The 24,030-nt window shown below is 46.8% G+C and overlaps 1 long non-coding RNA gene across 5 annotated transcripts in view; it reads left to right on the forward strand.

The window, feature by feature from the left end:
* The window catches only part of LOC105486594 (uncharacterized), a 72,916-nt gene that overhangs the window by 36,832 nt on the left and 12,054 nt on the right, over positions 1-24,030 (forward strand). The window contains exons 1-4 of one of the 5 annotated variants that reach the window (XR_011608002.1): positions 2,671-8,120; positions 11,621-12,460; positions 13,938-13,986; positions 14,219-14,316. This is a non-coding gene — a long non-coding RNA (uncharacterized lncRNA). Of the gene's footprint in view, positions 1-2,656; positions 12,461-13,937; positions 13,987-14,218; positions 14,399-24,030 lie in introns of those variants that run through there. The other 4 variants (XR_011607999.1, XR_011608003.1, XR_011608000.1 and 1 more) reach the window with 4 other exon arrangements.

Here is a 24,030-nt window from a genome sequence, read left to right on the forward strand (position 1 = left end):
GGCACCCTGGATGGCTTGCTTGCCTGGCTGCAGGTTGATGCTGGAACTCATGCATAGACTTAGACATAGACTCTTCATGTGGCATGGATACCTCACAGCATGGCAACTGGATTCCAATAATGAGACTGCCAACAGACCCATGCAGAAGCTGCAAGGCTCCTTATGACCTGGCCTCAGAAGTCCAGTAGTTCCCTTCCGCCACATTCTATTGGCCATGCAAATCCCCAGGACCAGCCCAGATTCAAGGGGAAGGACATCAGAGCCCACTTCTCAACGGGAGACATGACAAAAGAGGCCATCTTTAATATACTACAAGGAAAGTGGAGAGAGTAGGAAAAGCAGAGGCTGTACTGAACAGGTACATTTGAGAATCATTGCAGTAAGAGTTTAGGGCAACATAGAATGCATTAAATTAAGTCAGCAGAAAGCTGGATGGCATACTTTTAGGCACTAGGTAGACAGGAATCAGTAGGACACCTTCTCTGTCTTTCAGCACTCATGTTCTATTAGGACACAGACATTAAGTAGATAGTCATTCAGATTTTAAGTTTTAAAACAGAAGTTCCTATTAGTTCATGAATCCATCCATCCATCCATCCACCCATCTATCCATTCACCAACCCATTCATCTATCCACCTGTCTATTTATCCACCCATCCATTCATTCATCTATCCATGCATTAATTTTTTATTTATTTATTGAGATCCTGGGGCTAAGGTCTTAGATCTTTGAGCTTACATTCCAATGGGGGGACAGATAGACCCATTGCAGGCAGTGATATGAAGAAAATAAGATGAGGAGGGGCAGTAAAGGGTGGGGTGGGAAGGGAGCTGCATTCCAGTTAGGGTGATGGGGGAAGTTGTCTCAGAGGACAGGAGAGATAGGATGACACTTGTAGGATGGACAGGATCCAGCCAGGTAAAGATTTGGGGCAGAAACTATCAGGAAAATGCAAAGGTTCCTGGGGCACAAGTGGGCTTGGGATGTTCAAGGACCAAAGGAGGACAGTGTGACTAGAGCTCTGTGCCTGAGGAGCACAGAGCTGTGAGAGGTCAGGGAGGCCTGAGGCAGTGTTGGGAGTGCAGAGAGTCCAGGGCTTGCCCTTCCTGGGACCGCTGCTCTGTACAGAGCAGGTGATATGAGAGGTGGGTCTTCAGGGATAAAGGCTGCACTTGGCTTGAGTGAGTTTATAATGAGGGAGGGGTCATGGGAGGCTCAGGTTGGAGGCAGAGGAGGATACTAATAAAGATAACTAATATTTAGTTATCCCTAGTCATGTTCTTCTCACAGTCCCATTTAAGCTTTATAATCCCTATGCAAAGTGGGTGCTCTTATTATCCTAAATGGAGGGTCAGTGATCAGCAGTCACTTTCCGGGCTTGCTGACTTCGAGGTCCCCTTAGGAGGCATCTAAGTGGACATGTGTAAATAAACCATTGAGATTACACCTTGCTCATATTTGGCACTCAGTAAATAAGTGCTGCATGTAATAGGGGTGAGATATAAAATTCAAAGTAGCTCCTCCATGGTGCTGAACTTGAGCTGCTAGAGGAGTGCCTATGTTACAGCTTGCTTGGCACTGAAATGAGGTTGCTGAAATGTGAATTCAAATCCACTCTAATTTCCAATAAGGACTTTTTGTGTTCATGCGGTGGTCATATGTTTCTCTTTTTGGGTGACGAGTCTCAGCAGGACCTTTCCCACCTTTATTTTGCAGAGCCCAGCTCCCACTGAAGGCATAGGACCCAGACCCTAAGAACCAGATACACTGGCCTAAGCTTTCATCAGAAGCAAGGACACACAGAACCTGTCTTAAAGGCATCATTAGAGGACTGGACATGATGGCCAGAGGCCTCATGGACAGAAGTCCCAGGGCCATGTCCAGGAACTGGGCTCAGGGGACCTCCTGGTGCCACCTGCAAATCTGAGCCCATGGAGTTCCTTTGGTTTATTCAATTCTTTCATTTTAACTTAATTTTGTTTTTGTTGGCTTTCTTAAAAAATTGCCCCGTTCGTTAACGTGATCACATTTATTATGCAGAGTTGAGTGTGGTTCTCTCATAAGTATTTAGTCTCCACTGGGTCTGTGGTTATATATCCTTTCTTATTGCTAATGCTGTTTGTGTTTGATTTTCTTCTTTATTTCTTGGCCTGACTTACAGAGGTTTGTCTGTTTTATCTTTATTTTAAAAATAACCAACTGCTTATTTTTACTTCTCCACTGTGATTTCCCCCTTTATTTCTTTAATGTTTAAGTTTATATTTTTTCCTATTTATTTTGGCTTAAATTTTATTATTATTTTGCTATATCCTTGTGTCAAGTGCTTAATTCAATTATTTTGTTATTTTGACTTCTAAAAAATCAGTTAATTCTATAAGTTTTCCTCCATGTACCACATTGAGCAAACTCCACAGGTTTCTGTAGGGGGTATACTAATTGTAATTCAATTTCAATTTTGTTTTCCATGTGTAGGTCCAGATTTATTTGAATGTCCAAATGCTTAGAGTTGTTGGCTCTTATTTTGTTATTAAAGTCTGGTTTTATTACACTGTGGTTAGAGAAAATAATATGAAGGATTTTAATTTTAGGTAAAGCATTAATATCTTTTTTAGCCTCAAACATGATCCATTTTTGACAGTGTTCCAAAGATATACAATTAAATATGTATTATCTGTTGGAATAGAGTAATATATACACACACACTGCCATGTGCATATGTTTATATATCATATTTAGTTAGTGGTAGTTGTGTTAGCCAAATCCTGGAGTCATCTCGATGCAAGTTTGTTGAGGCAGAATTGTCCATTTCATCCTCAGCTCAGCTTCAACTACTTAACAGAAACTGATTCATATAGGAATTAAGTAAATATTTGTTGAACGAAATTCAGTGTCCCCAACCTTTTTGGCACCAGGGACTGGTTTTGTGGAAGACAGTTTTTCCATGGATGATGGTAGGGGATGGTTTCAGGATGATTCAAGTGCATTATTGTGCACTCTATTTCTATTATCATTATACGGTAATATAATGAAATGATGGTAAAACTCACAATAATGTAGAATCAGTGGGATCTCTAAGCTTGTTTCCTTACAACTAGATGGTCCCGTCTGGGGGTGATGGGAGACAGTGACAGATCACCAGGCATTACATTCTCATCAGGAGTGTGCAACCTAATATAGATTCCTCACATGCACAGATCACAGTAGGGTTCGTGCTTCTAGGAGACTCTAATGCCACCACTGATCTGACAGGTAGTGGAGCTCAGGTGGTAATGTAAGCCAGGAGGAGTGGCTGTAAATACACATGACACTTCGCTCACTCACCTGCCACTCACCTCCTTCTGTGCGGCCTGGTTCCTAACGGGCCACGTACTGGTACTGGTTCATGTAGTTTGGCTAATTTTTTCTGCATTTAAAATATATTTTATTGAGATATTCCTGGAACTTTTGGGTGCGTCGATTTGTGATGTTATGCAGTGGTGCTCATTTTAGGAATGCTTATTAAACGCTTTTGGTATGCTGCGCACTGTGCTAAGCACTAGAAATACAATGGCAGGTGAGAGAATCTAGCGGCCTCCTGTACTTCATGATTCATACATTATAGCTACAAAACAAGCAATAAACAAGCAGATAAGTAAGTATTAATTTAAAAGAATCCTGGTTGGTGCTATGAAGGTTGGTGAAATCAGCAGCCTTTTCAAGGTATGGAGGGGATGAACTGTTTGTGGAATGGTCAGGAAGGTCACCCTGGGGAGGGCACACTGAAGCTGAGGCCAGAGGACAGGTGGCCAGCCCCGTGAAAAGCTGGGACAGGATTCCGGGTAAACAGACCATGCCTTTTGTTAACGTGGCATCCCCTTCTCTCATTGAATGTGTCACTTTGAGTTCTACATTGGAAATACTGCTTCTGTCTTCTTTTTGTTAGTGCTTACATGATCCATATTTATCTACACAATTATACAATCTATAAAATTAGGTATTATGATGGTTAATTTTATATGTCAATGTGGTGTGCCTAAGGGATGCTCAGATGGCTGGCAGCGCGTTATATCCGATGTGTCTGTGCAGGTGTTTTGGAAGAGGCTGGCATTAGAATCGTGGACTGAAAAAGAATACCCATCCTCACCAGTGCAGGCAGGCATGGTTCAATCCATTGAGGGCCTGAATAGAACAAAAAGGTGGAGGAAAAGCAGATCTACCCACTCCTGCTTGAGTGGAGACATCCATCCTCTCCTGCCCTTGAACACTGGTGCTCCTGGTTCTCAGGTTTCCCTACCCAAACCGGGACTTAGGCCATCAGCCACTGCCTTCCCCACCTCTCAGGCCTTAGGACTCAGGTTGCATGTCACCACCGGCTTCCCTGCTTCCCAGCTTACAGATGGCAGATCGCAGGACTTCTCAGCCTCTACAACCACGTGAACCACTTCCCTGAATAAGTCTCCTTTTCATACAGTCCTCCCTTGGTGTGTGTGGGGATTGGTTCCAGGATCCCCGTGTATATCAAACTCCATGCATACTCAAGTCCTGCTGTAAGCCCTGCAGAACCCGTGTGTAAGGAAAGGCGGGCCTTTGCATAAGCAGCCTTCGCTTGCTGGGAATACTGTGTTTTCCATTCGAGTTTGGTTGGAAAATCTGAGTATAAGTGGATCCATGCATTCAAACCTGTGTTGTTCAAGGGACAAGTGTGGAGGATAGGCACAGGCTACTGGAGACAAATATGGGAATGTGGCTATGGGCAAGACAGTGCTGGCGGGGCAGGCACCACTCCAACAAGTGGACAACAGCAGGGATCAGTGAGTTGCCAGGGGTCTGAGCATGAGTGCTGAACAGGTTGGAGGTCTTCCTTGGAGCTGGCCTCAGGCTGGGAGAGGACTGTGGGGCCTGAGCGGCTCCAGGCTGGATGGGTCCAGTCAGGAACCCTGCAAGAGGAGCTCATCTGTGCACACGGGAATGCACACTGGGAGAGGAGAAGCCGGGGTCAGGGGCTCTGGCCCTCTTGCACTGCATGCGGGGAGCTGCGACTCAGGCAGGCTGCTGGGCAATGGTCAGTGCCAACAGAGTGGGTGCATCACAGCCACAAAGCTGTGGTCATGCAGAGCACAGCATGACAGCCTCTGGTTGAGTTGTCTGTCTGGGGTTGCGGATGGAATTGATGGGCACAGGGAAGAGAGGAGGATGAGCTTGCTTAGCGGGAAAGACACCGAGGTGAGTTGAGGGCATGTGGAATTTGAGGTGCCTGTGGGAGCCCCGTTTGAGATGTCCAGTGGACAAGTGGGGGCACCCAGTTAAACACTGGAAATGGGGCTCTGGACCCATGAAGAGAAGCCAGCAGTTGAGTCATTTCATGAGAGGTGGCTATGGTGATGATGGGAACTGGTAAGATTGCTCAGGTTAAAACAAAGAAAACAAGCCGAGGAAAAACCATGGTCCAGGCAAGTACAGTAAGGATCGACGGCATCCCTGAAGTACTTCTTTGTCTACAAAGAGCATTCATTCTATTTCATGTGCAATGAGAATACCAGCATTTTAGCACTGTTTAAAATTAATGACTCAGAGGGAATTCTGGCCCCACACAAGCGCCTGCTAGATTGGCAAGCCTCGCTGCCTGCCCTTCTGAATTGCTTGTCACACAATTGGGCCATTCACCGTGTTCCGGGCCCTCTGTGTGTTTCCTCTTTTCCACCTTAGACCTATTTGTTAGGGAAAACAATCTACTTCTCAGGGTTTCAGTTTTATATCCTCTTGATCTATTACTTTATTTCTCTAATCTCTTTCTCACAGTCAATAGTTTTTACTACCTGGAACTGAAAACAACCTATAGGATACCAAAGCATGAGTTTATTGAGAACAAAGAAGACCCTCTGATTCCAGTGAAGTCAGGGAGGAGGCCAAACAGTCAACCCACTTGCTTAGGACATGCGGCCCAAACAGCAATTTGACTTTGCATTCACTTTTCAACTACTTGCGTTGGCCTTATGGTTTTTATTAAACTGTAAATCTCTTTACCACATTGAAAATTGTGGAACACATTTCTTCTTCTTGAGTCCGTGCATCTGAAGGCCATAGGTGGACAAGTGCACAGCGCCAGTGGGAAATGGCTTTTCTGGAATATCAGGTTCGGTCCTCAGAGACTAAGAGCACTCCATGTGGTGGGCAATAAATCTGAATTCTGCTGCGTTTAATTAAGGTAATTTTCCTACTTAGCTCCACATGTGGAGATGAAATTCAATTTTATTGTGCCTAAAAGAACACGTCCTTTCAAATGTGTCACCAGAATGGAATGCGACCACAGATCGGCATGTGATGAGCCTCTGTCATCTAGAGGGAGAAGAACTGTGGCAGGACCGCAATCTGTCCCCTTATCCTGCTCCTGTGGGTTTTCCCATTGCGTGGATATGGATTGTGAGGGAATGGAGTCCCTCTACAGAGATATCAGATGCAGGCGGAGGGCAGAGCAGGGTGAAAAGCTGAGCCAGAGGAGGGGACAGATTGTTAGATAATGTTTTCTTGCTAGGTACAGTGTCAGTGAATAAAGATTTTGATCATCAGAAAGACCAAGGATCCACATTCCTGACTCTTTTGCAGAATAATTAATAAATGTTATGGGAATCACCTAGTATCATCCGTACTGTGAGGGTTGATTTTATGTGTCGACCTGACCAGTTTAAGGATGCAGACAACTGGTCAGACATTATTTCTGGGTGTGCCCATGAGGGTGTTTCCAGAAGAGATGAGCGTTTGAATCAGCAGACTGGGTAAGAAGGCCCGCCCTCACCCATGTGTTTGGGCACCATGCAATCTATTGAGGGCCCAGATAGAACTGAAAGGCAGAAGGGAAAATTCTCTCTTTCTCTCCTTGGGCTGGGTTGCCTCTTTTCTCCTGCCTGCGGATGCCAGCACTCCTGGTTCTCAGACCTGCAGACTCAGACTTGAACCTACACTGTTGGCTTTCTTGATTCTCAGGCCTTCAGGTTTGGGCTGCATCACACCACTGGCTTTCCTGGGCTCCAGGGTGCCGAGGGCAGATCGTAGGATCTCTCAGCATCCACAATCCCATGAGCCGATTCCCATAATCAATCTCGTTTTATCTGTATCTATATATAGATATCTCTTTCTCTATCTTATTATTCTGTTTCTCTGGAGAATGCTAATACAGAGTTCTTGAAAAGACTCTGAAAACAGCCACATCACCACCAAGGGATCATGGAGCCTCCTGGGTCACAAGAGGCCTGAGAGGCATGGCGGACGTGCCTGAGTTTCCTCCACAGGGTTCTTGTTAGGAGGTGGCCCAACCCGTGCTTGGCCACATTCAGAAAAAGGAAATGCATCCTCCCAAAGGAAGGCCCACTCCACTGCTGGAGAATTTAGGCTGCTGAAAGCTTCTTGCTTATATGATTTTGCCCAATTCCTTTTCTGAGTCTTTCCCTTTTGTTCTAGTCCCTTCTCTTAGAGGAACATGGAGCAATAACAATGATCTTACTGAGGCCAATTCTCTAGTAGGCTCCAGGCAGCCAAAGTGATAAAGGATGTGTATCTTCATCCTTCACAAGGTGATAGCTGAGAGGAGCGTGGGAGAAAATCACAAGCCCCCCAAGGTTAGGGTCACATCTATTCATCTGTATTTTAGTGATTAGTAGAGCACCTGGCAAAAAGTAGCTCTTCAGATAGTTTTGAGAGGCCCGGGAAATACAAGAACTACATTACCCTTCTCTGGTTACTCTTCTGTCCTGTTGTCAAACTCGGCCTCACCAATGAAAACGCGCCTCACTTTGGTGGCAACTCCAGCTAAGCTCCTGCTTCCTACCCTCGCAGCTGGCTTACAGCATCAAGCCCCATGGGGATGAGTGCTCCATCCTGACTGCCACGTCTCCACTGCGTCTGCACAGTGTCTGTGAGGCTCCATCTGCCATGACCCGATGCTGGCCATTCTGGCCTGGGCAGAGCTCCGAGGAGCGTGTGAGTGCTTGAACATGTGTACAATGCAACCCCCACCACAGAGTCTGTGCTTCTTGGATGCTCACTCAACGAGGTGAAAGGCACGGGGAAGTGGTTTCTGCTCTGTGTGAACTCAGTCTGGCCTGGCAGATAACAAAGACATGCAACGAACTGCAAGGCAACTGTGGTAAGTGACATAGAAGCTGCCAGTTGGCCCTGGAGTTGAGAGGGAGAGTGATGTGCAGTGTCAGCGTGCTGTCCAAGGAGTTCTTGGCATGGCTTGAGGCACTTCACACCTGGTCAGACCACTGAAACATCCCTCGTTAGGCACTATGTGTCAGAAGCCTTGTTAGTGTGTCAAGGAATGCTAAGGTTTCCTGGAGGATTCATCCATTCACAGCTGCTAACAGGAAGCCGACCATGTGCTAGATGGGGCTGCCGCAGTGCCCTGGGCAATCCAGGTCCCTGATGTCTAATTGGGTGGGATGAAATATATAAATATAAAATAAACGAACATATAGGGTGTGCAAGATGGGGCAGGCAGGGAAGAGCTCATGTAGCAGGGACATCCGAGCGAGACTGGCTGGCGGCAAAGGGATGGCCACGGTCTTAGGTCAGGTGAGCAGGAGTGACGGGTGGACTCCATGTGGGATGCCAGCCAGGGAAGGGGCACTAGGAGAAGTCGGGGAGCACCGGGGACCAGGCCCTCCACCTTTGTGACCTTGTCCTGCTATTTAAGGAGTCCGATGCATTCTGCGTTGGCAATCACCTAGTTAGGGCGACCAGAGTGAGCAAATAAAACCAAGATGTCCAGATAAATTTGAATTTTAGATAAACAGTAAATTTTTCAGTTGTGCTACACAAAGGAAAATATTAAAATTCTCTGCTGTGGAAGCAAATATAAAAGTAGCTGGAAGAGGCAAGGTGTGGTGACTCATGCTTGTAATCCCAACATTTGGGAGGTTGAGGTGGGAGGATTGTTTGAATCCAGATGTTTGAGAGCACCCTGGGCAACATAGTGAGACCCCATATCTACAAAAAAAAAAAGTAGCTGGTGTGGTGGCATGCCCCTGTAGTCCCAGCTACTCAGGAGGCTGAGTCAGGAGGATTGTTTGAGCCCAGGAGGTAGAGGCTGCAGGGAGCTGTGATCATGCCACTGCACTCTAGCCTATGTGGCAAAGTGAGACCCTGTCTCAAAACAAACAAACAAACAAACAAAACAAAACAAAAATACAAAAAACAAAAGAAAGAGAAAGAAAACAGGATGTAAGAAAGAAGAGAGAGAGAAGTCACAGTTACCATTGTTAGTGGGAGTTGACTAGGTAGAAAACTCCAGGTTGGCTAACCTCCCCTCAGCTTTGCCAAGAGACCAGTCTATGCCATGGCCAGTGATGTATCCAGCCCCAAGGTGCAGACAGGTGATTGGGCTGGGGAGAGTGTGGATGACCAAGTCTGGTTCTTCTTCCCTTCAGGACCCACTACAGAAATGAACAGTGGGGGACTCCAGTCCTCGCCCTGGAGCCAAGATGGCAAGGTGACAGCATGTCATAACAGCTGTTCAGAGCTGGGACCCAGGGATCAAGTTGAGCTGCACACCAACTGGGGTGCTGTGGGCAAGCAATCCCTTAGTATACCTAAGGCAGATAAGAGAAGGAGTTAACCACTAAAGATGTTGTGAGGATTAAATTAGTTAATGTAGGGAAAGGTGTTAGTTAAATTTCTGGCCCACAGTATCTATTTTATTCGAATTCCTAAGAAAATATAGTATCTGTGTGTCTACTTCGTCGACCAGCCTGTATTGCAGATGGCTAAAGACCAGGCAGCAAATTTGAGGTGGAGCCATGGCTATCAGAATGGCTGCCCAGACCACAAAGCTGATTTATCTCAATCATAACAGCAGCAGATTCCTGTTATTGTAATGAATCACAGCATGTATGCGCACAGATGCAGGCACCGGGGTTCAGAGGGCCGGGTTGTGTGGGGAGGGTAACGAAAAACAGACGCTTGCAGGGCCCTAACAATGTGTGTAGCAACTAAACCTGCAGCCTACTTACACAAAACAGGCCATAATGAAATCCAGTTTCAAAATGGAATATTTTTCCTAAATGATAAGGTATTGCATATGGTTCTTTTCCCATTGTGTAGTAATTCCTTCTAAAGCAAACGTTTTAAAGATTTTAACTGAGGTTGGAAAACTAAAACTTGCCTCAGTATAAAAATGTCGAAGCCATCTGCTAGAAAATCACAGCTCTGAGATATAAAACACCCAGAACTGTGTTGCTCAAACTAATTTAATCACAAAATACCATTTCCTTGATCCGAAGGGAAACATTTCTACTTGGCCACTAGAGCTTTCTGGAGAAAGGCACTTATATTTGCAGTATGGTATATTAGTAATTTTGAATTTCAAAGAGAAAACAGAGCAGGATTTTGGAAAACAAATGTTGAAAGGGTAATTTCAATTCTTTGCAGATGATTTTGATAGAAAAGTTTCTGTTGAAACAACTGACAGACACTGAGAAACATGCCATCAGTTTGAAGGAAAGTAATTGAGTTGTGCTGTTTGCATTTTATTTTGCACACATTTAACTGTTGAAAGTTTTTCTGTACTATGAGAACAAAACCCCCCAAACACCAATGCAATGACAGAAAGCTGAGAGTCAAATCAGGCAGCACACATATGAACACTGCGTTCACATGATGAGGACCACATTTCTGAGACGTTTTCTGAAAAGAACCTGTATATGTGTGTGTGTATGTATATATTCTTCTTTTTTCCTGCCAGAATTTTTTGTTGAATGATCAAGTTAGTTCTGGAAAATAGGTTCCAATATTGCTCCATTCATTGGCATAGGTTGACTTTATCTTATTCCAATATTAATTGGCAGCTGTTTTCTCAGATAGTTTTGCATAAAATGGTGCTCAGTGAACAAGTAGGGTTTTAAACATGACACAGTCCTGTATTTGAGAATGTTTATGTTGTATATGTGCCTGTTAATTTAGTAGTTATAAGTTTAATAATAACTTTGAGTTCTTTAGACATGGATCCTTATATATATTAATAAAATCAGCTGTGTGCCTTAACCAACAGTGAGCATATTTTTAAAAATGGGCCTCTGAATTGAAAATTAAAAAAAAACCCTTCAGCATCCTATTAGGATTGATTAACCCACAGGAGGGTAATCCTGGTAAGCAAATGTAACCAAGATTCTCCTTCCCCAGTGATTCCAAGTGCAGCCTGGCTCTCCTGGTCAGGTGCTTCCTTTACTCAAATTTTCCCCGATCTGTTCCTAGATCCTAATACCACCCTCTGTGTCAAACTGTGAATGCATCTTCAGTATCAGGGCTCAGGACTTGGAGCTGGGATTTTGCTGACATGGTCTTTTCTCTGGTTGTCACCTTCCATTTCTTTTTTGGTTTGCCTTTCATTTTAATGCCAAATTTTCTAAGTGTAAGAAAGGAGGGTGGAGAGTGGGCAGAAGTCATTGTTTCCATCATGAAAGTCAACATCAGTATTTCCTGTCCTGGGGACAAACCAGTGCCTCATGTTTCTGGAAACGCTGCAGCATTTGACTTCAATTTTAAGCTGGATAACGCCAAAGCTTTTCCTCAAATTCGCCACTAGAGTAAGCTCATAGATGCTCTGATTTTGTTTATCGTTGCTCCTCCTTAATATCTCTTGCACAGGTGCCGTTGACCTTTAGATGGGCTGTACAGTGTGGGGTTTGGTGCCATGGATCTGCTTCTTCAGGGACCAGGATCTTGAGATCTTCAGGCTGGGTTTCCATGGAGGCATGGAGCTGCTTTTCCTCCTTCATAACTGTACTCAAAACAGCCCTGTTGCTCTAGAATGGAGACTTGGGCAACTCCTACTGGCACAGATTTGTTCACCTCAGGGGAAATTCAGATAGAAGCAAGCTGCAGTCAGTTTCACCTGTAAGTCCGTGGGTTCTCAACTGGTAATGTCCTCTTATGGATGTTAGCCCACGAGACCAATCCTGTAGCAATCTAAGGCTTGAGAAGAATTAATCTTCTGGAAAATTCCAAGAATACATCTTAGGGAAACTGGCTCTACTTTTATGACTTGGATAACACAAGGATATGCTTTTCATGTTGGACTAGAACTCAGCGTATTGGCCAATGGATGTGTTTTCTAAAACTATCCCAGTGAGTTCACCATACAGATGAAGATTCTGAGATTCAAGACTCAAGACTGAAGAAGATCATTATTTTTATTATTTTAGTCTGATGCGCAAAATGGTATCTACTGAATAGGCAGGTTTTTAATAGGTAGCTTATATATATTAGCAAAAATAAACACTTTGTCTTTTAGATCTATTCCAGTTTTTCAGTAGCTGTAGACTTAAGTGCTAACTTTTAGCCCATAGGATAAGAAGAAACCAAGTCCTAAAAGTAGGCCAGCATCAGGATTCAGGCCTCTGACTTCAAGCCAAGGGTTCATCATCTTCAATCATGCACGAATTTTTACATAGCGCCAGAAGAAACTGCCTGTACTTACTGTTGTAGGTAAGACAAACCTTTGTTTGTTTTTACTTCTCATGAATAAATAGTTGTAAGAAGAACTGCTGAAACAAAGGGCATTAATGAGCTTTTGCTACATATAAATAGCGAGTGTGAACCAGCAGTGTGGCGGAAGAACAGTTTCCCTTCAGCCACAGCGGGACTATGCGATGTTCTCCAATGAGCTCATCTTGTCAATAATGTGTAGACCTTGATGTTCTTTTTAAATATGTGCTGATTTTATTACAAGTGAACCTGTGCTTGTTTTTTCCCTTATGCATATTCACTGTCTTTATACCTTTCCTTTCCCCCCCACAAACTTTCTGCTCATATCTTTTGCCCGTTTGGAGGGAATAGTCTATTTTTTCTTATAGGATTATGAAATTTTTAATGTAATGATAATGTTAAGATTTTTTGACATGTACTTTATATTTTACCAGTTCATTATGCATATTTAAATGTTTCACTAGTATTTAAAAACATACATCTTTTCTTAAATTTTCCATAGTTTTATCTCTTAGCCATTATGCTTTTGCTTTCTGTGGTATATTCCTGGGGAGTCTCTCACTGAGATCCTTCCGTTTCTCTAAGTTGGTAACTTTATCTCCCGTGACGAGAAAGCTTTTCAAAGGGAGAGCGTGACCATTTCCATATAAAGTACAATGTTGCTTTGGTGTTTAAGATTCTATTCCTGGGTGTCATTACTTCTTTTTAAATTTAACTTTGTTATGGAAAATATTAAGCATATGTAGAAGTATACTTAATATGAATGAAACCTCACTTGTTCATATCCTAGCTTCAATAATGATCAGCACTTAGCTATTCTTACTTCATCTACCCCTTTACTCTATGTTTTATTTTTCCTGGAGTATTTTGAAGCAAATTCTAGAAGTATATATACACACACACACACACACACACACACGCACACACCATATTGGTATTGGTGTATATATATAATATGTATGTTTTATATATATATAATGTGTATAATACACACACACACACACACACACACACACACACACACACACCCTAGAATACTACTCAGCCATAAAAAAGAATGAAATCATGTCTTTTGCAGTAACATGTGCAGAACTGGAGGCCATTATCTCAAGTGAAACAACTCAGAAACAGAAAGTCAAATACTGTGTGTTCTCATTTATAAGTGGGAGCTAAATAATGTGTTCACATGGACATAGAGTGTGGAATAACAGACATTGGAGACTCAGAAAGGGGGGAGGTTGGGAGGGCAAGGGGGGGATGAGAAATTACTTAACAGGTACAATGTATACTAATCAAGTGATGATTACACCAAAAGCCCAGGCCTCACGACTATGAAATCTATCCACGTAACAAAACTGTACTTGTACCCCCTAAATCTACAAAAATAAAAAAAGGAAAAAGGTATAGAATGGAATAGTATACTGCAGTCATCATAAATGAATCTCAGCTAAATATAAAAATCATTGTCCTTTTGCAGGTGCTTTGCTGGATTCAGGATGCAGACAAGGTCCACGCACTGTGGTTGGGTGAGGTGTCTCTTAGGTCTCTTTTAATCTGTAATACATCTCCCTGTTTTTTTAAATGCATTTATTTGTTGAAAAAACTTGGTCATGGGTCATTTTTCTGTAGAGTGGATTATGTTCTGGATTTAGCTAAATGCCCTCTTCTTGAAGATTTATCTTCCACGTCTCTTACAGGGGGTTAATATCCAATGCTTGATTAAACTCACGTATTTTTTTATTTTTTATTTTTTTGCAGAGCCACTTTGTATGAATGCTGTGCACTTCCTGCTGTACCTTCATCACATCAGGAAGCAACAATGTCTGGCCTTCTCGCTTTTAATGTTGTTAAGATTGGTGAGTGCAGGTGTCAAGGACCTATGAGTCACCAATACTCTACATCTCTATTGACAATTTTCTCCAGAATTCAGAGTCTGTGGTAAGCATAATGGTTGGGAGTGCTGGGTTGGAGTCAGACACTCTTCAGTTTGAGTAACAGTTCTGAAAGTCACTTGTCATGCCTGAGCTAGGTCGCTCAAGCCCTCAGACCTTTCAGGGCTGACTCAGCTTTAGGAGTGGACACTTCATTTTGTGTGTGGGACTGTTGTTTGAGTGGGATGAGTTGTGTGAGCTGGGCTTTGGCCCAGTCTTGGAAGAGTGGTAGCTGTGATTTAGTGGCATTTGTTTCAAGCAGATGGAATTTGTTTAGATGACCCTAAAGGTCTTTCCAAATCTGATGTACTAGGATGAATTATCAGACAGCTCCTATAACTGGGTTACCACATATTACGGGTAAATCTGGGGGTAGAAGAGCTCATCATTAAGTTGAAACAATTCAATAGAGATGACAATTCTGCCAAATTTGGGTCCTGTGGGCAGAGCTGAGAGGTCTGTAAATTCACATTCACTCTTCAAGCCCTGGTTTATAGCAGCCGGCCAAGTGTGTCACTAAGATGAAGATAGATTATAATGACTACATTTTGGTAATTCACTTACTTTACTGAAATCAGTGCTCAGTCATGTTACAGGCGAGACTCCATCTGGTTCCCATCAATGACAGAGGGAGCACCATGTTTGGACAGAGGGGCTGCATCTGTGTCGATGCAGGAAAAGCTGCGTGGCTTATGCAGCAAATCACGGTGTAGACCACCAGCTGGGCCAGTCCGGGTCCAAGTCAGCTGGGTGACTCTATCCTACCGTTCATTCACTTCTGCATTCAACAAGTACTGTGGACACCTGCTGTGTGCCAGGCACTGCTTGAGGTGCTAGGGGGAGATCAGGGAGCAACAAAAAATTCCCTGCCCTCCTGCAGCTGATGCATATTCCAAATGAGGGGTGAGAGTGTAGCCAACAAACAATGGACATAATCCCCAAATCATAGAGCAAGACATAGGTGATACAAATCATGGCAAAGAAAGCATTGTGCAGACTGAGGGGTTTCTTGTTTCCTGAGAAGGATGTGGATTGCAATTTAAGGTGGGATGGGAATTGGTCTGAGATGTGAGCCTGGCTGACAAGATCAGGCAGGAAATGTCTCCTTCATACCCTGCCTACCCAGTAGACCACCTGCTTGGCACTGATCTGGGCCTTCGTGTAACCGCTGAGCACAGGAGGGCCATTGCTGCTTGGCGTTGCCACTATGGATGCCTGGATCATGGTGCTGCCGGTCCCTCTGCTGCCTCCTCTCTGTGTCCCCTCTTTGGTCCTGAGCTCCATTCCCTCCTGGGTCGTCTTCAGGCCATGATTTGCATGTTGGCTCTCTTTGGGGCCCACGGTGCTTCATTTATTCCCACAGGTACCTTCTCCTTCCTATTCTGATTGAGACTAAAAGGCCTCCTGATACCATTGCTTTGCCAGGACAATATTACTTCCCAGGGAAGACTCTACTGGCACATTTTAGGCATTTCTGGAAGAACACCATATCATCATCATCACCATCATCATCAGATCTTCCCCAAGCCCCATCTGGGAGGGTCTCATGGGAGCCACATACGAACTTGGTTAGGGACCTCTCCTGAGCCTGGACTGATGGCTGGCCCAGCCCAGGCTTTTGTTTGTCACAGGAAGAGAGCTTTGTGCAAACCCTTGTTTAACCTGGCCTTCCCTCTTTAGAAAGAGAATGTTCACCAGATGAATCATGCCTAACGTGCTCGCTGGAGCCAGAGGACTTTGGCTCCCAGGCTGTTTACTGCAGCTCAGACTTTGTCCCGTAAGCGTTCTTAGGAAATGACAATGGACAGAAAATTGTCATTGTTTTTGTTGGGAAAAAAAAAAAAGTTGAATAGTTTCCCTGGCTCAGGCTAGCTGGTGGCAACCCTGGCCCCAGCATGTTCCTCAGTTGCCCACTCTCCCCAGCAGGGCCAGTGTGCCCTCTCCTGTCCACACTGCTCTGCGACCAGGTGCTCTGCTGTGCCCTTGCTCGGGGGCTGACTGTGCACAAGGTGACGTGTGGTATGTGTCGATGTCCGACAGGCTCACATGGGCTGTGCTGTGGCTGTGCTGGGGGCCCTCACCTGGTCTCTCCGCTGACTTCCTCCCACCACTGCCTGCCTTGGGTGGGAGGACACCCGGCCTTCCTAGTCCTAGGCAGGGTGGACTTAGAGAGGCAGAGCGTGCTGCAGGCAGGGTCTGTGTTTGGGTTTTGGCAGCCTGGATGAGATCTCGGCTCTGCCACCTCTCAGCTATACGTGAGTGGCCAGGTCCCTTGACCCATCCTGAGTTACAGTGCCCACTTTGCTGTTTCTGGACCTCAAATATGGCACTTTTGGTCTTTCTTCCCTTTGTGACATTAGAGGAAATCTCTAAGACATCATGGAGTTGCCATTGAGCTTGCCTTCCCGCCTGCACAAGCAGGTCCTGAGGCAGCTTCCTGCAGCCCCGCAGATCCTGCAGCATCTTCAGGGCTCAGAAGCCTCTGTGTCTGACTCTGGCTCAAATGTAATTGCAGCTCTAGAGGAAGCGACCCACACCACAGGGAAGCGAGGAGGCTGGGGGTCGCGTCCAGGCATGCCCACAGCAGGGGCTGGGAGAGCCACCATGGCAGCAGCCGCAGAGCCAGGGAAAAATGCCATCCTATGATACGCAGTCCTGTCTTTAACCCAAATGATGTGTCTGCAGAAACTGGTTGCATTTGCTACTTTGACAGATGGACAATGTTTCAGTGTCTTAACTAGCATGTCGGGTAATCACTGCCATTAATTGTGTTCTTTTTTCCACATTCATTGGCCATTTTGACTTCTCCATACCCATCTTTCTTATTGAAAAACATGATAGGAAACTTCTACTTATTAGATAAATTATGAAGACCCAATGCATGGCATGGTGACTATAGTTAATAATGCTGCTCTATATCCTTGAAATTTGCTAATAGAGTAGATTTCAAGTATTCTTACAAAAAATGTGGTGAGGGATTTGGTGATTAGCTTGTTCTTGATAATCTCACAGTGCCTGTTTATATCAAAACATGACCTTGTACACCTTAAACACTCAATTTTTATTTTTTAGTTATACTTCAATAAAGCTCAGAAAACACACACACACACATATTCACACACACAAATAGTAGTGGCCAAAGCAGACAACTGAAGAATTCCCTTGGCGGCCTGCGCTGAGCCCCGGGGCTGTTCGTGTTCCCAGCCCTCTCTCCATCCTCAGATGGTGTGGTCCTGAGCTGCTGCCCCTCTGCCCTCCTCCTCTGTCTCCATCCCTTTCCATTTGGCTCCTCCTCCTACACACGAGTGGAAACTGTGCCCTCCAAACCCAGGGGACTGCAGAAGCCTTGCCCAGCATCTCCCCGCAAAGCCACGGTGGAAGCAGTCTCTTTGCCCTTCTCCACAGGGCTCCATTCCTCATCCATCCTTTTCTCCGCGTCTCCTGCTCACTCCTGCTGTCCACTGTCCTTTCCTCTGGGGCTCTGTGTTCCCACAGCCCCTCTGTGCATTCCACACGTGTCCCTGAGTGAACTCTGCAGTCCCTGCCGGCCCCACACCCACTTGCCCTGTGTCCTGAGCACAGGTCTTCAGGTAACAGTGACTGGTGGGTGTCTCCACATTGTGACATTCTACTGGAGCCTGAAACAGCTGCCCCTGACAATGGCTCAGCAGAGAATCCCTGGCCATCCAGCTCTGACAGGGGCATGGATTCTGTTCTCCTTCCTGCCAGTCTCTTAGTTGTCTGTGCCTTCACCCTGTAGTGGCCCATTCAACACTAAGTCCAGCTGCTCTCCTTTCCGTATCTGTGGAGTCACCCCCTAATTCAGTTCCCGCAAGCTTAGTGGCTGTGATTTGATCATTCCCATCCATTCTTGGACTGCTCCAACCTTGTCCTACACCGCCTTATTTCTTACAAGATGGCAGTATTAACGCGGAGAATGAAATTCCTAGCTTCTTCTCCTTTCAAGCCACCATGATCTTCCCAAGCACAGCTCCAATCCTACTTCTCACATATTCAAAAGCGTTGACATTTCCTCACTCACCCCAATTGTTTTCACATGCAACCCTATGTCCCTACAGTCTGTCGCCTACTGACTTTTCAGCATTTTCGGGATGATGTCTCCGTACAACCCTTGGAGTTCTCTTGTTGTCTCTCTTTTCCAGGGTCTCAGCAGCTTTTGTCATTGCTAACGATTCCCTCCTTCTGACACACCGTCTTGGCCTCCAGACCCCATTCTCTCCTGTTCTGTGCACTGCACACGGCTACTGTCCATGGGGTGCAACTGTGACTCAGTTCTGGCTGTCACTCTTTCTCATGCGGAGCTCTCCTCTGGCCGCCTCATTCAGGAGCTTGGCTTCGTGAACTCCCGTGTGCAGCTGACATAGACACTGAAATCTCCTTCTAGAGCTTTCTCCTCAGCTCCAGAAACACACAGCCAACTGCCTTCCTGAAGCTCCCATGTAGATGGCACCTGGATCTTGACATAATAAAAACAGAACCTGAATCTGGAGCTCCAAGTCACACCTTGTTCCCGTGGTCCTCCTGTTAGGATATTGCCGTGGAGACAGCAAACCCTCATCTACCCCAAATGCAGTCTGTCCCCGCTGATTCTGTCTGTCAGGTGGTCTCACACATCCGCCTTTATCCACAGCCAGCGTCTCAGTTGGAGCTGCAGCAGCCCTCTTGAGACTGCCTGGTGGAAATGGCCAGGACGCCTCTCTGTGCTGGTCCTGCAACTTGCAGGCCTCTCCCTGCACTGCTTCTGGCCAGCGTGGCCTTTTTCAAAGCTTCACTATGCCGCTGTCCTGCCTAAAGTCCTTCAATGGCTCTACATGCTTCACGTGCCTTTTTTTTTTTTTTTTTTTTTTTTTCCAGATCAATGACTAGATCTTTACCTGGTCCACAGTCCTCCCCATTCTGGCTGCAACCTCTCATGAAGCTGAGCTCACCATGAACCCCTGCTCTAGGCATCTGCATGGTGCTCTGTTTGCCCCCAATACTGTCTGCCCCCTCTTTGACCTGTTGGCATGTGCTTATCCTCCAGACCTCAGTCCAAAGGTGAGCTCCTCACAGAATCTTTGCCAGCGTCCCCAGGGCCAGGGCCAGGGGCAGGGGCAGGGGGCAGGGGCAGGTGCATGTTCTCTCCTTTGAGGCACCTCCCACAGTGTTCATTTGCATGACTTGTGTGATTATTTGGTGGATGAAAGTTTTCCCAGTGCTTGTGGGAGTCATGCCTCTTTCTCCTGAACCACTAGTTGGGAGAATACACTTCCCTTCTTCCAGCACAGCTTTGACATCACATAGGTACCATTTGGTGGTCTTCACAAGTCACTGGGTTTTAATAAACACCCTTCACCATGAGGAAAATGAGAGTCGGATGACTTAAGGATCACCCCAAATCGGGCGGAAAATCTGGATGCTTCTGGGCACAGGCCAGCAGGTCTTGGTGCCTTCAGATCCTTAGAGTGTCCTAATTTGGCTACAGTTTTCTGTCTGCAGAAAGGCCCCAAAGGGAAGACGCCAGGCTGGAGCGAGAGTGACTCATCCCGGGCCCTCATTGTGCCTGATTCACCCAGAGGAAGCCTTGTGTGGACACGGCTACCCTCTGGAGAGATTTCAGGCCTTTGGGAACAGAGTAGGGCTCCTGCTTTTGTAACGAGGAAGTTCTCGGCTCCCTTCTGCTCTGTTTACCACCTTCCCTCTGTTTCTGTGGCTTCCTTATTTGCTAGTTCCTGGGCCTGCTGGACCCTACCATGACTTATTTTTCTCAGTGCATTCTGTCCTGCATCCTTACCACAGCTGTACCTGGCCCCAGACCCCCTCCTCCTAGCTGGTGGGCGGGTGGGTAGGGTTCCTCCCCTAACCCATCAGGGCCTCACCTCTGGAGGCAATTACTGCCTGGCCCGTGAAAATATACAAGGAGACTTGAAGAGGTATCGTGTTACAACCTTCATATTTTGCCAGCAATAAATCCAGCTCTTTCCTCTTGGGTGGACTCTCAACTCTATAAATTAAGAGTCTATTTCTAAGGAGGAAGATTTCACAGGCCCCGAGGTTCTGTATGACCTGCTCACATTTCAAGGGTTGACCTGAAGGCTGGAGGCTTTCAGAATCGCAGGAAGTCATGCCCAGAGATCTGTGACTTTAGGATCCATGTTCCACTCACAGCCCTCCTACCTCTCGTGTACTTCCCATCAGCTGGGACCTCAGGACCTCTCTGGTTTACACCCTGTGCTCTGGCCTTGGCTGTCCGACCTCACCCATCCCTGGATTCTGCTTTTCTCTTCATCGAGTCTCCCATAATCTTTCCTGGAAACACACCACAGGCCTAGCAGGGCTTGCTGTGGGAGCAGCTTCCTCGGCTGCCTTGAAATCTGCATTTTTATCTCTTTCTGGTGAGTCTTATGCCCAGTAAGATTCAAAAACATTGTTCTACATGCTAAGTTTTGGGGATCTGAGCTCCATTCCTCAAAGTCCTGGCTTTAGCTTGCTTTTTATTTCAAACTCTATCCTTGTGGGTGCTTCCCCATCACCTATCTGCAAAATAGTCCTAAATGCATCCAGGGAGTGGCCCACCCCTACCCCTCTGCCATAAGCCCCCTCCCAGGCACCCCTGCTGGCCCGACCCAGAGAGTGCTGCCCTGCCAGCCACCCCTTGGTGGTTTGGTGTTGTTGGAGAGGAACTTTTTAGTAATAAAAATTAAAAGAGATGTTGTCTGGAGTGTGCCTAAAGTCCTAATGAGAAGACAGAGACAACATATAGCTGACATGGAGCTGTGGGGGAGGCGTCAGAGGTGAGTGTCCAGCAGAGGGAAGAGGCAGTGGGTTGAGGAGATGGCTCAGAGCAGACAGGGCAGGCTGGCAAGTGTGCTTGGTGTGGAGCATGGTCCTTGTCCCAGAATCAGGGCTGGGCACCCAGGCAAGGCGGCACCTTAGGGCCCTGTCTGGCCAGAGTCCACCTATCCACACCTGCCCCCGCCCAGCCTCCTCCATGGCCTCAGGCTTTCTAGAAGGAAGCAGAGTTAACATTTCAGGTGCTGGAGGGGCTGTGGCCAGACTGAGACAGATAAGCTTCAGGGGTGGATGCTCAGAGGCATCCCCTCCCTGTTCTGTTCATTGAGTAAGGGGACCTGCAGCTGAGGATACCCTTAGGTAGGCCAGGCAGAGACTCCAGTCCCTGACCAGTCATTCTTGTGCCTCTCCTTAGACATTACCCAGCTCAGAGCCCTGGGTCTGAGGGGAAGTTTCCTGGGAGCTTGGTCTCCTGGGAGGAGGCCCCATCGTGAGCCTGTCTCCTCATGGACCACAGAGCCTGCGTGGTGGGCCTGGTGGGGAGCACCAATTCAAGGGGCCAGGAGGCAGCGTGTGTTGGGGCCTTCCCATTTGAGAACACAGACTCACACTATTTTGTTTGTTTCATGGATGGAGTGTCTGGAGACCCAGCGTTTCAGAGCACAGGAAACAGACCTTTCCCTGAGTCAGGTGGAGCCTGGGACAGTGCTCCTGGGATGACAGGTGGAGAGCACAGAAGCCCACCGCAGCCCGCAGTGGCTGAGGAAACTGGGTTTTGCATAGGCACAGCTCCAGAACGGAGCTCTGGTGTGTGTGGGAGGCGGAGGTGAAAGAGTGGGGGGCTCTCTTTGGCTCACCTCTGCAGGAGGCTCAGCTGGCTCCTGGCTGGTATTACTGTGAAACAGGCAAGGAGCACTGCCATCAATTGCTGTGCTTGCCCAACCACCTTCTACTCTCTGTAAGGACAAGGCCCTTGGTGATCACACTCCGATGGGCATCAGACTCACACGGGAGCTCTGAGAAATCCCCAGGCCCGAGTCCCACCCACTCCAAGGAACCTGGGGCTCTGTGGTCCTTATGATCCTCCCAAGTGACTTGGACACACATCAAAGCCTGAGAACCACTGGCTGGATGACACGCAGTGTGTGGGGACAGGATGGTTCCCTGTGTGGATAGAATTGTTATCAGGCTAGCTGGAGGAGCCATGGACTCCAGTCTCTGTAAGGCCTGACCCAGAATTTTCCACCCCGGCTACCTGTTAAAATCAGCTGAGGAGTTCAAATAATAAAGACGCCTGACGCCTCCCCAGATATTCTGCTTTCACTGGTCTGTGGTGGGGCCAGGCCTCAGTACTGCTGAAGCTCTCTAGGTCTTTTTAATGCACCGTCCTGGATCTTGAAAACTCTCAACCCACATGCACACTCATTTTTATGTTGGTTTTAGACTGTCTTTGCTTATAGGGGATACTTGGAAAGGCTACTCCATACATTGCTAAGCCCACATTTTGAGACTGAGAGCCAGAAATCTTGGGGATGGTGACCAAGCTCCACCCACGTGCATTGGGGGAAGGGTCTGTCATGGTTGGAATAGGATGTTTCTTACCTATTGGATTTTACTTTCAGGTCAATGCCATTGTGTACACACACACACACACACACACACACACGCACGCCAGAGGGGGAGGCCGATTTGCATAAAGGGACTAACTTCTAGGGAGCCTTGTCAAAGGGCTGAGAACATGCACCTGCCTCAGGGTGAGGGTGGTGGGTGGGGTGGCTTGACTCATTTAGTTTTTGTCGCCCTCTTACTTGAGGGGTGACCGCCTCCCCAGGTCTGCGCCTAAAGGACCTGGGGAAGATGCAGTTGGGAGCCACGGTCACAGAGAGCTGCTGTTGTCAGAAACAATCCTCAGGCCTCTGCAACCTGTTATTGTGCATGTTCATTCCCAAGGGCTCAGCCCCTGAGGAGTTGTAGGAGAACAAAGGCAGCAGTGCTTGCCATGTGAGGCAAACGTGCTTCTAAACCACAGAGGATGGGCGCTCCGCAGGGGCCGCTTAGAGCTGCCAACTGCCCGGCCCCACTGGAGACTCGGAGCTCTGCACACGCGGCTGGCCTGCTCTGATCTGCCCCTGGGGCCACGCCCTCGGCATTTCCACTCAAGTGGACTCCCTTCCTTTACTGGCCTCAGAGTTGAGAGGAGAGTGCAAGGCTGACTGGAGAGCAGGAGGACAACATCCCGAGGTCACCTAGTGCCAGAGAGGGCTGTGCCACAGGGCAGGGTGAATACAGAGTCCTACATTGGCTGAGCCTGCAGAGGGGTGCCCATGGGCAAAGTTCTTCTCACATGGCCTTATCTTTTCACACACAGGTCCTGTGGGGACATTGCGATTTCCATAAATGACAGCTCAGGAGGATGGGAGAGTAGAGTTCGACTTTGAGCTTAAAATAATTAAAATAAACCAAACACACCAAATACACACAAAAAACGTGCACTTACCCCAGACAGTCCCCATTTCTGAGATGCTGTTGGATGCTGTAGGCTGCCTGGCAGAATATGACATGGTGACAAGGGATGCTCTGGGGAAATCCAAGCGATTCCAGCTTTCCACCTGGACCCTGTCTCAGCATTCACTGCCCCCAGGACAGTCGCTGGAGTACAGGGGCAGCGGCCAGGGCACCTGACTTCCCTGGGCTCTGCTGCCTCCACATTTGCAGCCTCAGAGCAGAGAACTGCCTGCCTTCCACCCCACCCTGCCAGGAGGGCTGCAGCTGAGATAGCTGCTGAGCGTCACCATGTGCTCCCTTCCCAGGCCACCAATGGGGAGAGCTTTTTTTTTTCTTTTTCTT

Source organism: Macaca nemestrina, chromosome 9 (assembly GCF_043159975.1).
Source record: "Macaca nemestrina isolate mMacNem1 chromosome 9, mMacNem.hap1, whole genome shotgun sequence".
NCBI classification, from domain to species: domain Eukaryota; kingdom Metazoa; phylum Chordata; class Mammalia; order Primates; family Cercopithecidae; genus Macaca; species Macaca nemestrina.